General features: G+C 36.0%; 1 long non-coding RNA gene across 1 annotated transcript; it reads right to left on the bottom strand.

Annotated features, from left to right (window-relative positions):
* Positions 1-601: 601 nt before the first annotated feature.
* Positions 602-1,926, bottom strand: LOC127106999 (uncharacterized). Its single transcript, XR_007795595.1, has 2 exons — positions 1,232-1,926; positions 602-1,003 (listed from the first exon to the last, which is right to left on the bottom strand). It is a non-coding gene; the product is annotated as an uncharacterized LOC127106999 (long non-coding RNA).
* Between the last annotated feature and the right edge of the window lie 10,259 nt (positions 1,927-12,185).

The raw sequence follows: 12,185 nt of genomic DNA, 5'->3' as shown, positions 1-12,185 counted from the left end.
TGGACCATATTCGTTTGTCCATGAGAAAGTACACATTTTCAACTGATGACTTTTTTGTCAACCAGTTGACCAAAGTCAATCATCAATCTCCGAATCTTTAATCATGTGATCCGTAATCGTCCCGTCGTTTTCGAATTAATTCAGGAAGGTTGGGTGGATTTTAAAGGTTCAAATTGAATTTTAATTCGAAGTTTGATCCTTGAGATTCAAATCGACTTTTGAGGATTAGTTCGATTTCATAACCATTTCATCATTTTTCTTTAGCCGATTAAATTTTAGAAAATATTATTTTTTATTTTTTACAAATTAACTTCGACATTCTTTCATTGCTAGGTTTTCTTTTTGACTTGGTTATGTCAGTGGGCCAAATCCACTGTAAGCCCATTCTAACTATCCATATTCTAATATCCATTTTAAATCCATTTGTTCAATTAACCAAATCCATTATCATATCCAATTTCCATATACATGTTTCCATTTATCCATAACTTTTTTAATCCATTTTCATTAACAACTATCCATTCTTAAAGCCAATTATCCATTACCATCCAATTAGTTTAAAATAATTAACATTAACTAAAAGTCTTATGCTCAATTCAAATAAAATAAAAAGTAATTAGCCATCAGCTGCTACAAAAACAACTTAAATGCAACCGAAACAGCAAACCAAAGTTGCGGCCAACGGAAACATAACACAGTGCAAAATGGCAAAACAGAAAATGCTACACAAAGCCACCATAAGCTGCACTAAACAGCGACATCTATAACAGTCCAAGAAACGGAAACACGAAGCCGCGCCAAGCTGCTACAAACAAAAACAACACCAGCTGCTACAACTGCAGCTACTAAAGCTATATAATCCAAAAAACCGTAGTAGGGAAACACAGTGAATACAAAGTCGATACGCTCGAAGTCATTACACTGTCCAAGCTTAAACAACGCACAACAGGCTTAACCAAAACGCAGTGACCGTGCCGTCAAGATGCAAGAACCCACGGTGAACCTGCAGAACAGTGAACATGAGATTAAAGCGCAATTAACAGTTAACCTGAGAAATTCTCAAACGGAAGGAAATAAAATGGTTCTAACAAACTCCAAAAAACGGAATAACAGAAATCTAAAAATATCCTAACCAATTCATAACTACCCCTAATCGATGCTTAACAACAACTAACAGAAACATATAGCAGAACAAGCAAAGAAGAAGATTGAAAAAACTAGAAAAAGGTACCATCACAAGGGGAGAAAGGGGTTCATTTTTTCGTTACCGGCTATCACCTTCACTCTCTGGTTACACTCTCTCGCCATATTCGGAGAAAACCTTATTTCCTCTCTCATTCCGTTCTTCATCACCCTCAATCCAACCTTATCCTCCGATGTTATAACCGCTCCCACGAAGGAATGCAAATGCCGCTTCTAGCGGAAACCGAATCTCAACTCAGTATACCGCGCCTGTACATTCGGAGCGAACGTAACAAAAGCGAAAGGGAGAGGATAACGGAACGGAAGCTTGCGTGAAGATTTTCGGTGTTCTGTCATCTTCTCGAGTTCGTCGGTAACCGAAGAATTTCTCGTCGAAGGTTGGTTAGGCTTCATCTCTCTTCGTACATTTTATCGCCACGAGGTAGCTGTTGGTTTAAGGAGTCAAATGCCTGTGATTTGGACTCCAAATCTCTCTTCTTTCCCATTTTATTTTTGGTTTGGTTGATCGGACGAGATTAGAGAAGAAGATTTAGTTGGATGTAGGAGGTGAGTATTCGAGAGCCCCTCCGCCGCCTATGAAGAGCTTTGGCGCGGCGGAGCTTTTGGAGCGCCGGTGTTCCTCCGTCTCTCCACTTTTCGCGTTATTGAACAGAAGAGGAAGAGAGGAGATCCATCCGTCTCCTTATCCACGCAGGCCATTGGGCCATTGGTCTTTGAGCCCAAGAAAATTGGGGCTTGCGCCCCCCAGATTATCCCAGGCCCATTTGCAACCTTTTTTTGTTTTTTGTTGTTAATTTAGTTGGTTAGTTGCTAATTGGAAACTAATGACTAATTAGGTTTCTTTTAGAGATTGAGTAGTAAATGATTTATTTTAGAATATTAGAATTTTCTAGGATCATGATTAGGTGTTAATTAGGATATTAGCTTAGAATTTTAGAAATAATTAGAAATATTGTTAGAGATTAATTTTAGGATTAACTACTTAGAATTGGAAATTTTTAGAAATAATTAGAAATACTATTAAATAATTTTAGGATTACAGGTATATAATCTCTTAAGAGTTTTTTTAGAAATATTAAAATGAGATTAGGATTTAATTGACTTTAAATAGAACTTACTTAAAAATAGAAATTTAATTCAATATTAACCATAATTATGAAGTGACGATTATATCCCTAGGCTTAAAAATAGTTCAATCTTGCATGTTCCCTTAGTTTTAGGACTTGTTTATATTTTAGAATTAATTTCCGTTTGATTTACTTTATTTTCGCACTCCCTTGTACTTTACATGTAACCACATCCCCTTTCCGATGTATGCTTTTACTCACTTTCTTTTAGTGCTTGATTAGTTACCCCTTAGGCCTTAGGATCGTTCACCCTTTCATAATCGATAAGCAAACCCTTGATCCAACGTTGAACGGTCTTTTTCCAAATCAAATTCAAAAAACACAATAAAGGGAGATTAGGATCAAACGTCACGAGCCTTAAGCGATAAAGAAGGGATGAAATTAGAGCTTTTCTACACTCAGTATGAATGCTTCGAACATAAGACGTTTTACTTGGCAGTTTGAGGTATTCAGCTTTATCCATAGTCTTTAGTGCAATCCGAAATTAATAACACTTTCTTAAAACCTAAAAACAATCAAACTCATTCAAACCTTTTGTTTGAGCCTTAGGGCGACACAATCGAAAATCCTTCTTCAAGGTAATAAAATCAACAAAACAAACCAAACAATTTTAAACCCACGAACTACGAAAGCTCTGATTTCTCACTTCAACAAGTGGGCATACGTATGCACAAGGACCCAATCCTTGGCGAGCACACTAATTTAAAATCTACCTCGACTCCGCAAACCTTTGGAAAGCAAGCATTCGATAAACAATACACACGTAAGCGCAAACGTCCTAGATGGTTCCTATGGAGTACCATGGATGTGAGGGGTGCTAATACCTTCCCCTTGCATAACCGACTTCCAAACCTGTTCGTGGTTGCGACGACCATTTTTTGGGGTTTTCTCGATATTTTCCCTTTTCTTTGGAATAAATAAAAAACCGATGGCGACTCTATATTTTTCGCGCAGCGACACCGGTGACATATACTATCTTTTTGCTCTTCTACCCAGTAAAAAGGTAGTTGTAAATCCTATTTGTTTCTTTTCCCAGTAGGTTATTCATACCCAGTAATCGGTAATGAATATTCCTCTTTTTCCTCAGCAAGTCATCCTTGATATGTTTACCCTAATAGGTAACGGATGTCCCTCTCTCCGAGTGTGTTAGCTTCCTACCCAGTAACCGGCGGTAGATAATATATCTCTTTTACACCAGTGTTGAAGTTTTTCTTCCTCAGTTGAGTTTGGATTCTTATTTCTTTATGAAATCGAATTTCCTCTTGTTTTTTTGAGTATTTCAACTTTGTTCTGATCTACTCTCTTCCTTGTGGATGTCTTTTATTATATTGGTGTTATTTCGATACATGAATATTTCTTTCCCATGCAGTACGAGTCTTTCCATTGATTTATTTTCATGGAAATCCCCTCGTGTCTCCAACACTTTTTAAGTCATAGCATGGCCTATGCATAGCTTTTATCCCTAGAGTCTTTGTCTCCTCAGTGAGTTTTTCCTTATGGAATGCATTATGCTCTTGTGGACTTTCAGTCTCCCCAGATTCTTTTCCTTTGTGGCATGATATTTTCTATAAAGGTTATTTTTGCATTCATATCATAAGCATCATAAGGACTCGTAGGGATCAAAATTTGTTTCTTGATGTTGTTATTTAAGTCCATTCTACCAAGTTAATACAAAGATTTTAACCTTCACATCCTCAGTTGAATGTCTTTAAATAGGGGCAGTTGTAAGACTCCAACTTTGACCCTGAGATCCATCATGCCATCTCATCATTTGCATTGGCTTTGGGATCACACCTTGGTATCCTCCTCAACCCTCATTCATTGGATTTTCATTAGGAGATATCACCAAGCATTAGTAATTGTATCATACTTTGTTTTTCTTTTTTTACTAATCGAAATACCCAAATATGTCTAGTGTAGTTTCATTTCTTTTGTAGGTAGTGTGTGCATCCACATGTGCCTTATCAAGCTCACTTCTAGGGTTTGAGACCCTCAATGCAAGGGATCAAGTTATCAAAGGTTCACAGTGGTTATAAGCATCATATATGGATCCCCATGTTCTTCATTTGTCATTTTGATCAAGAATTCAGCAAAAGTTTGAAGCTTGTTTGCCTTGGAAGCCCTAATTCATTTGGGTATCTTGTGTGACTTACTCATCAAGTTTCTTCAATAATTGGTCAAAGATATCAAGGGATACTCCATTTAACTTCATCTTAAGCATATATGATTCTCCATGATCCTCAAAGAGCAAAAGAGCTTCAAGTTTTCTAGTTGGTTCAAAGAGGTTGACCAAAGAAAGTTAACTGGTCAAATTTAGGGTTCCCTAGACCCTATCTCCTACAATTTTTGTCATATGAAAATGATTCCATAGGAAACGTTAATCTTTATGGCATTACAAACAACTTTCATGTTTGCATCAAGAGCTAATTTTGTTTGGAAAGTTATTTTTTATGGTGAATGATTATAGGCCATTTTGTCTATGCCCTAGATAGAAAGTCAATTTCCAAGAACCATAACTTGCTCAATTTTTGTGATATGAAGACCATATGAGGTTCATTATCAATTTCAATATGTCTTCTCCAACTTTTCTTCTTTGAGAAATTCAAATTTCACTTGCAAGGGCATGTACCAAGAGGAAAGATTATAGGTCATTTTCGGCCATCATCATTGAACAAGCAATTTTCCTCAACTTCTAAAATCCATAACTCCCTCATGAAAGATCCAAATGGTGTCAAATATGTGACCAAATTGATTAAGACTGAAAGTGCTACAACTTTTAAGAAGGAACTAAAGTCATTTGAAGCTCATAGAAAAAGGTATTCAAGGTGGAAAAAGTGGTCATCTGACTTTTAACTTAGAAACTTTTCAACTATGTTTGATTCCTCCAACTTCCACACCAAAATTCATCATTATCCAAGCTCCAAATGGAAAAAGTTTCAACATAAAAGTTGTTTCCCTTCATTCTAGATTTCCAAAGAGTCCAAGATCATGGCATTTGGATTATTTTGAGTGACTTGTGCATGGGTGCAACACATGGCCCTATTTGGAAACATTTGTGATCAATTTTCAATCAACAATGCATGGCTTCATGTTAAAGCTTCAACATAACTTGTGCATGATTTTGGACTTATTTCAATCATTCTTTGGGTCTTGTTACATGCCCATGCAACCATGCACACCATATTACTATTTTTGGCATAAATTTGAAAGTGTGTGGAAAGTAACTTACAAGGCTATGAATATAACTCCTTATGCTCATAATGAAGGACCTCCTGCCCAAGCTTTGATCTGCAATCTCTCCCATCCTTCATTGATAGAGCACCTTGAGGATTTCTCTTGAAATCGAGTTTACATTCCCCTTTTGTTTTGGATTTGAAACTCCAAGGGTTCAGCCACTTTTGCATCCAACTCACTACCATCAAGTTGGTAGAAGCAAGGCAAAGAAAATTGGAAGAGAGAAAGAGATCCATTGCTGCAAATAGAAGGTGATTTTTGTGAAATTTCTCTTCTCCGAGTCTCCCTTAATTCTCCATCGTTCCTCTTGATCTTTTGTTGTCTGAAGTCCTACCAATGTAGGCAACAAAATTGAGTTGCTTTGAGGTCAAATTGAAGCAACTCAATTCATACACCTCATTTTTCAATTCCACATATCTCTCTATATAGTGAGAATTGGGAAACTTAGAGGTCAGATTCGTGTTATCCATCATTTTTCCTTTAAATTGGTATATGGATCTTGCATTTTGGTGAACTTTTGTGGTGGACCAGTCCGGTGAGGTCTACCAGAGAAGATGACCGGAGTTAGGGCTCTGGTGCTGTGCTGGCTTCATATCATCCATTTGATTCATGCCTCATGTTCTAATCTTAGCCCTTGGTTTGCATGACCATTTTTGAAGCGGGTTTGACGAGAGTCCATGGTGGACACCACACACATGGCCATCACATTTGCCACCTCAATTAATGAGGGAGATCTGATGGCCTTTGTTTTTTCCTTTTTATTTTTAATTTCTGATTTCATTTTAAATAGCCTTATTTTGTTTAATTCATAATAAATCCATTTTTAATCCAAAAAATATGGGACTTTCATCAAAAACCTTTAAATATTTTCCTCTTCCATATTTTGAATTAAAATAATTTTTTGGATTAATTTTGATATTTTTTGTGATTTAAATGATTTTTGACTTGTTTTTAAATATTCTTAAATACTTCTAACTTTCTAAAACTTCCCAATTTTTTTGTCTAAGGTCCTTTGACCTTGTTTGACCTAGGATAAATCCCTTGGTCATTTATTTGGTGATTTGAAGGGATTTGAGGTTTTTCCTTTTGAAAAATGCATTTTATTTCATTTTAAAATTTATTTTTAATTGTTTGAAAATATTGTTGAGCCATTTGGTTAACCTTGTGTTGTTTTATCTTTTGTTTGTCCTTGATCATGGTTGATTTGAACTTCCATTTGATCAATACTATTGGATTTAGGGGGTTGATGAAGTGTACACTTCATCCCTCAAGATGAATGAATAGTATTGATCAGATGAAATTCCTCCTATGATCAATTTGGGTTTCCATTTCCCTTTCCCTCTTCATCTTCATCTCTTTTCTTCCCCAATCCATTGTTGACCAATGATTTCTCTAGAATCCAAATTCTAGTTGATTCATCAATGACCTTGTGTCAGATGAATCAACATGATTTTGGTTGAGATAGGTCCCTCCCATTTTATTTTTGTGTGTGGTATGCTTTAGGAGCTTGGTTATTTGTACCATGTCTCTAGCATGCATTACCACCAATATTATTATTTCCCGATCTCAGATAGTTGTGACTTCTACATAAGTCCAATTACGATTGCTTAACATATAGCTAAATTTATCCCAAAAAGGCATATCATTCTTGTAAGTGAGATTGTAAGTCTCCCATTCTTCATGGCATTGTGTGAAGACTTGACCTTTTTTTCCATTTATAGAGCTAGGGGCATACTTGTTGAATTATCCAAGTTGGAGCCCTTCTCATAGATGATGTCTTGGTTCATGTCTTCATACTTGTGAATGGATGGTTGAGTGTTCTCCAAAGAATGTCTTAAACAAATTGAACTCTTCACTAACATTTGACTCACTTCCTTTATTGTTTTCTTTACTTTTATGTCATTTACTTAATGCAATTTAAATTTTAGTACCTTTATCATTCATTGCCATTTACATTTCACGCAAGATGTTTATGTCTTAACCCTGTTCACTTTGCTCACTTGAGCCATATCTTTGTGATTGTATATATTGTACTTGTCATTTTGTTCTGTTTGTGGTCTTAGGACCTTAAAATACCTAATTACAACAAAAACCTTAAAAAATATGTTGATGGACTGTTGGACCCCTGCCTTTGACTGGATCTAAACTTTTGGATTTAGAATAGGCAACTTCCCTATGCTTTGAGGACTTGGCCAATGCCATTATTTGAGACTGATTTATCTTGGCCAATGTCATTCATCTGAGACAAGCCTTGAGTTCCCCTTTGGTTTGCTTGTTATTTTGTCTTTGTGCTTAAGTTGTTATTTTGATCTTATTGTTCATATCTGATGATTGTTTCTATGAGTTTGCCATAAGAAATACTGCATCTGATACATTTTGAAGACACTGAAGATTTCTTACTTTTTGAGTGCTTGCTTGGATGATGGCCATCTTTATTTAATACCTATGATCTTCATATTGATTGCTTGGATGTTTCTTATGCTTATTGCTTGCTTAAAAGTCCAAAGGAAATGGGTTTCTATTTGACATTCTTGTCTTGTGGATTGTATCCCATTGGTCAGATCTCATAACTTTTAAACTTATGTCTAGGATAGTCCCTTCATCTCCTCCCACTTATTTAATTTCAAAAAATCTCTCCCTCCTTTCCAAAAACTTTCTTTGTTTGTGTTTTCAACTTAGACGTGTTTTAACGATTAAAAACTTTGGCCTTATGCCATTGATTTTCAAAACATTTTCTTAATCAAACTTGAAAATAGACTTAATCATATTGACTTAAATTTCAAAAAGACAAAAAGAACTAACAACTTCATTTAAGTCTTTGGACATTTTGTGCCTTTTTCTTTTAAACTTTTGTTAAAACCAATCCACCAATTTCTTTGAAATTTTTACCATGAACTACGGGGTTTTGATCCATCATTTTTATGTTGGTACGTAGGCATAAGAAAAAGGTCTTATCAAACACAAAATATAATTAATGAATTCTTTTATCATCCACCAAATCTATACTTTTATCAAAGATCATTTTCAACCAAAATACTTACACACAAAAAAGGGCTCCCTAGGAGTACTTAGGACACTTTGGGTGCTAATACCTTCCCTCTGTGTAACCAACCCTCTTACTTGTAATCTATGTCATTTTATTATTTTTTATTTGAAAACTTCTTATCTTTGGGTTTTGTTCGTACTTTTCCCTTTTCCTTTGGAAACAATAAAAGCGCGGTGGCGACTCTAGTTTTATTGACATCGAGTTTATCCATAGCTCGATGGTCATGAATTTACCGCTATACATAGCTATGGAATTTTGAAAACAACAAAGAAAAACCACAAATTACTTTGACAAAGGAAACATCTCTAGGATTTCAATCGCCTTCCAATTGTTCAAAGCCACATCACACTGGTACACCAGGTTGCTCAAATCTTCATCTTCAAGATCTTCATCAATAGCAGTGACTTGATATCCAACATTGAAAAACAATTCTTGGATAGTCTTCGGACGTCCTTTGATGGAGGTTGATGCTCCCTTCTTGGCATTAGTTGGTTTGTTACCCAACCCATAACGCTCCAGCTTTATTTTGACGTTAATAACATCTCCCCAACCTTCAGGAATTCCTTCCTCAATGTTTGATCTTGCTTTCTTCCATGATGCAAAAGATGGAATACCCTTCCCCTTTAGTTCTTCGACTTCCATAAGGATAGTGTTGGCTATTTCAATAGCTTGGAAAGAAGTTTCCAAAGCATCCTCATCAGCCTCAATGTAACTGAATGAAGAGAGGTAGCTTACCATAAGATCTTCCTAACCGGACACAATCACCAGCTTATCATCAATAACAAATTCCACTTTTTGGTGCAAGGTGGAAGTCACTGCCCCAGCGGCATGAATCCAAGACCTTCTAAGCAAACATCTATAATTTGGATTGATGTCCATAACCTGAAAAGTAATTTCAAACACATGTGAACCAATTAAGATTGGTAGTTCCACTTCCCTTATGACGGTTCTCCCCGATCCATCAAATTCCTTGACAATTAATGTGCCTTGCCTTATCTCATCCCCTTGATATGCCAACTTAGCGAGCGTCCTCTTAGGTAAAACATTCAGAGAGAAGCTAGTGTCCACAAGGACTCTTGCTAGGGTATGTTCTTGGCATTTCATAAATATGTGCAAAGCACGGTTATGGTCTTCGCCATCCTTCGACAAATATTCTCCATTAAAGCTGAGATTGTTTCATGTTGTATTGTTGGCAATGATCCCATCAAATTGATCGATAGTAATGTCATGAGTGACATGAGCCTGAGCTAACGATTTCTGCAAGGCACTCCTATGAGCTGGAGAACTCATGAGAAGAGACAAAATGGATATCTTTGAAGGAGTTTGATACAGCTGATCAATAATTTTGTAATCACTTTGTAATCCCCCAATTTTAACCCTAAGATCCCTCATGTTATCTTATCATTTGCATTGGCTTTGGGATCACACCTTGGCATTCTCTTCCCCCCTCATTCATTGGGTTTGCATTGGGAGAGATCACCAAGCACTTTTGATTGTATCATACTTTATTTTCTTTTTTTTACTATCCAAAATACCAAAAATATGTCTAGTATAGCTTTGTTCTTTTGTAGGTAGTGTGTGCATCCATCTGTGTCGTATCAAGTTCACGTCTAGGGTTTGATACCCTCAATGCAAGGAGATAAATCAAGAAAAGATCCACATTGGTTCTAAATATCATAAATGGATCCCCATGTTCATTATTTTTCATTTTTATCAAGAATTTATCAAGAGTTTGAAGCTTGTTTGCCTTGGAAGCCCTAATTCATCTAGGTATCTTGTGTGACTTCCACATCAAATTTCTTCAACAATTGGTTAAATATTTAAAAGGGTACTTGATCATACATAATATCAAGCATATATGATCCTTCATGAGTCCCAATAATCAAGATAATTTCAAGTTTGCAAGATGGTTCAAAGAAGTTGACCAGAGAAAGTCAACTGGTCAAAATTGGGGTTCCCTAGACCCTATCTCCTACCATTTTTGTCATATGAAAATTATTACAAGATAAACATTACTCCTTATGACATTCCAAACAACTTTAATGTTGCCATCAAGAGCTAGTTTTTCTTGTAAAGTCATTTTTTATGGTGAAACATTATAGGTCATTTTGTCTGTGCCCTAGTTAGAAGGTCAACTTCCAAGATCCATCACTTGCTCATTTTTTATGATATGAAGGACATCCAAGTTTCATGATCAATTTCAAGATGTCTTATCAAACTTTGATTCTTTGAGAAATGGTAGATTTAACTTGCAAGGACATGTGCCAAGAGGAAACATTATAGGTTATTTTGGGCCATTACCATTGAACAAGCAACTTTCCTCAACTTCTAAAATCCATAACTCCATCATGCTAAATCCAAATGGTGTCACATTTGTGACCAAATTTAATATTAATATAATAGATACAACTTTGGGGAATAAACCATTTTCATTTGAAGATCATAGCAAAAGTTATTCAAGGTGGAAGAAGTGATCATTTGACTTTGTACTTAGAAAAATTTCAACTATGTTTGATTTCTCCAAATTTCACCTCAAAATTCATCATGATACAAGCTCGAAATGGAAATGTGTTCAACATAAAAGTTGTTCCCCTTGATGTCACCTTTCCAAATCATCTAATATCACTTCATTTGAACAAGAATTGAGGGACTTGCGCATGGTTCCTTTGTTTGGTTTGTTTTGGCTACCTATGCACTCAAGTGATTAATTCCTTTTGCATGATTCCATGTATTGACTTCAGCATCAATTGCACAAGAATTAGAAGTGGATTTCATCATTGGTTGGGCTTAATTCCTTGCCCATGCATCCATCCACAACATTGCTATTTTTGGTCAATTTTCAAATGGTGCAAAACTAAATTCCATAGCCTATAAATACAAGTGCATTGCTTCAGAAATGAGAGATATTTCCCAAGCCTTGCCAAGCAAACTCAGAATCCTACTCCATAAAATTTCTTGAAGATTTCTTTGAACTTGAGTTTGAATTCCCCGTTTTTTTTTTGGGATTGAAACTCCAAGGATTCATAGCCATTTTCATCTCAGTTAATGACTGCAAGCAAGAGCAGGAAGATCCAATTGGAATTGAATCAAGATCCATCCAAATCACTGCTACCCGAAGGTGATTTTTCCAAAACTTCAAGCCTTCGATTCTCTCTCAATTATCTACCATTCTTTTTGTTTATTGGTTATCTGAAGTCCTACCAATGTAGGCAACAAGATTGAGTTTCTTTGAGGTCAAATCGAAGTAACTCAAATCGTGTACCTCAAAATTAAATTCCTCATATCTCTCAATATATTTGGAATTAGATAAAATTGAGGCCAAATTTGAGCTCCAGAGCTTTTTCTCTTTAAAATAGTGTCCTTACTTTTTATTTTCTTGAAGGTTGGTGGTGGCATAGTCCGGTGAGGTCCACCGGAGAAGACAACAGGAGCTAGGGCTCTAGTGATGTGGTGTCATGTCTCCTGGCCGTTTGAACTGTTTAAAATGTTTTGATCATAACCATTTGTTTTGAATACCAAGTATGTAGTGAATTGACTAAGGTCTTTGGTGGAACGTGCACGCTTGGTCATCAGAT

Source organism: Lathyrus oleraceus, chromosome 7 (assembly GCF_024323335.1).
Source record: "Lathyrus oleraceus cultivar Zhongwan6 chromosome 7, CAAS_Psat_ZW6_1.0, whole genome shotgun sequence".
Taxonomy (NCBI): Eukaryota; Viridiplantae; Streptophyta; class Magnoliopsida; order Fabales; family Fabaceae; genus Lathyrus; species Lathyrus oleraceus.
The sequence above is the reverse complement of the archived record's forward strand: the minus strand, read 5'-3'. Positions and strand labels throughout refer to the sequence as shown.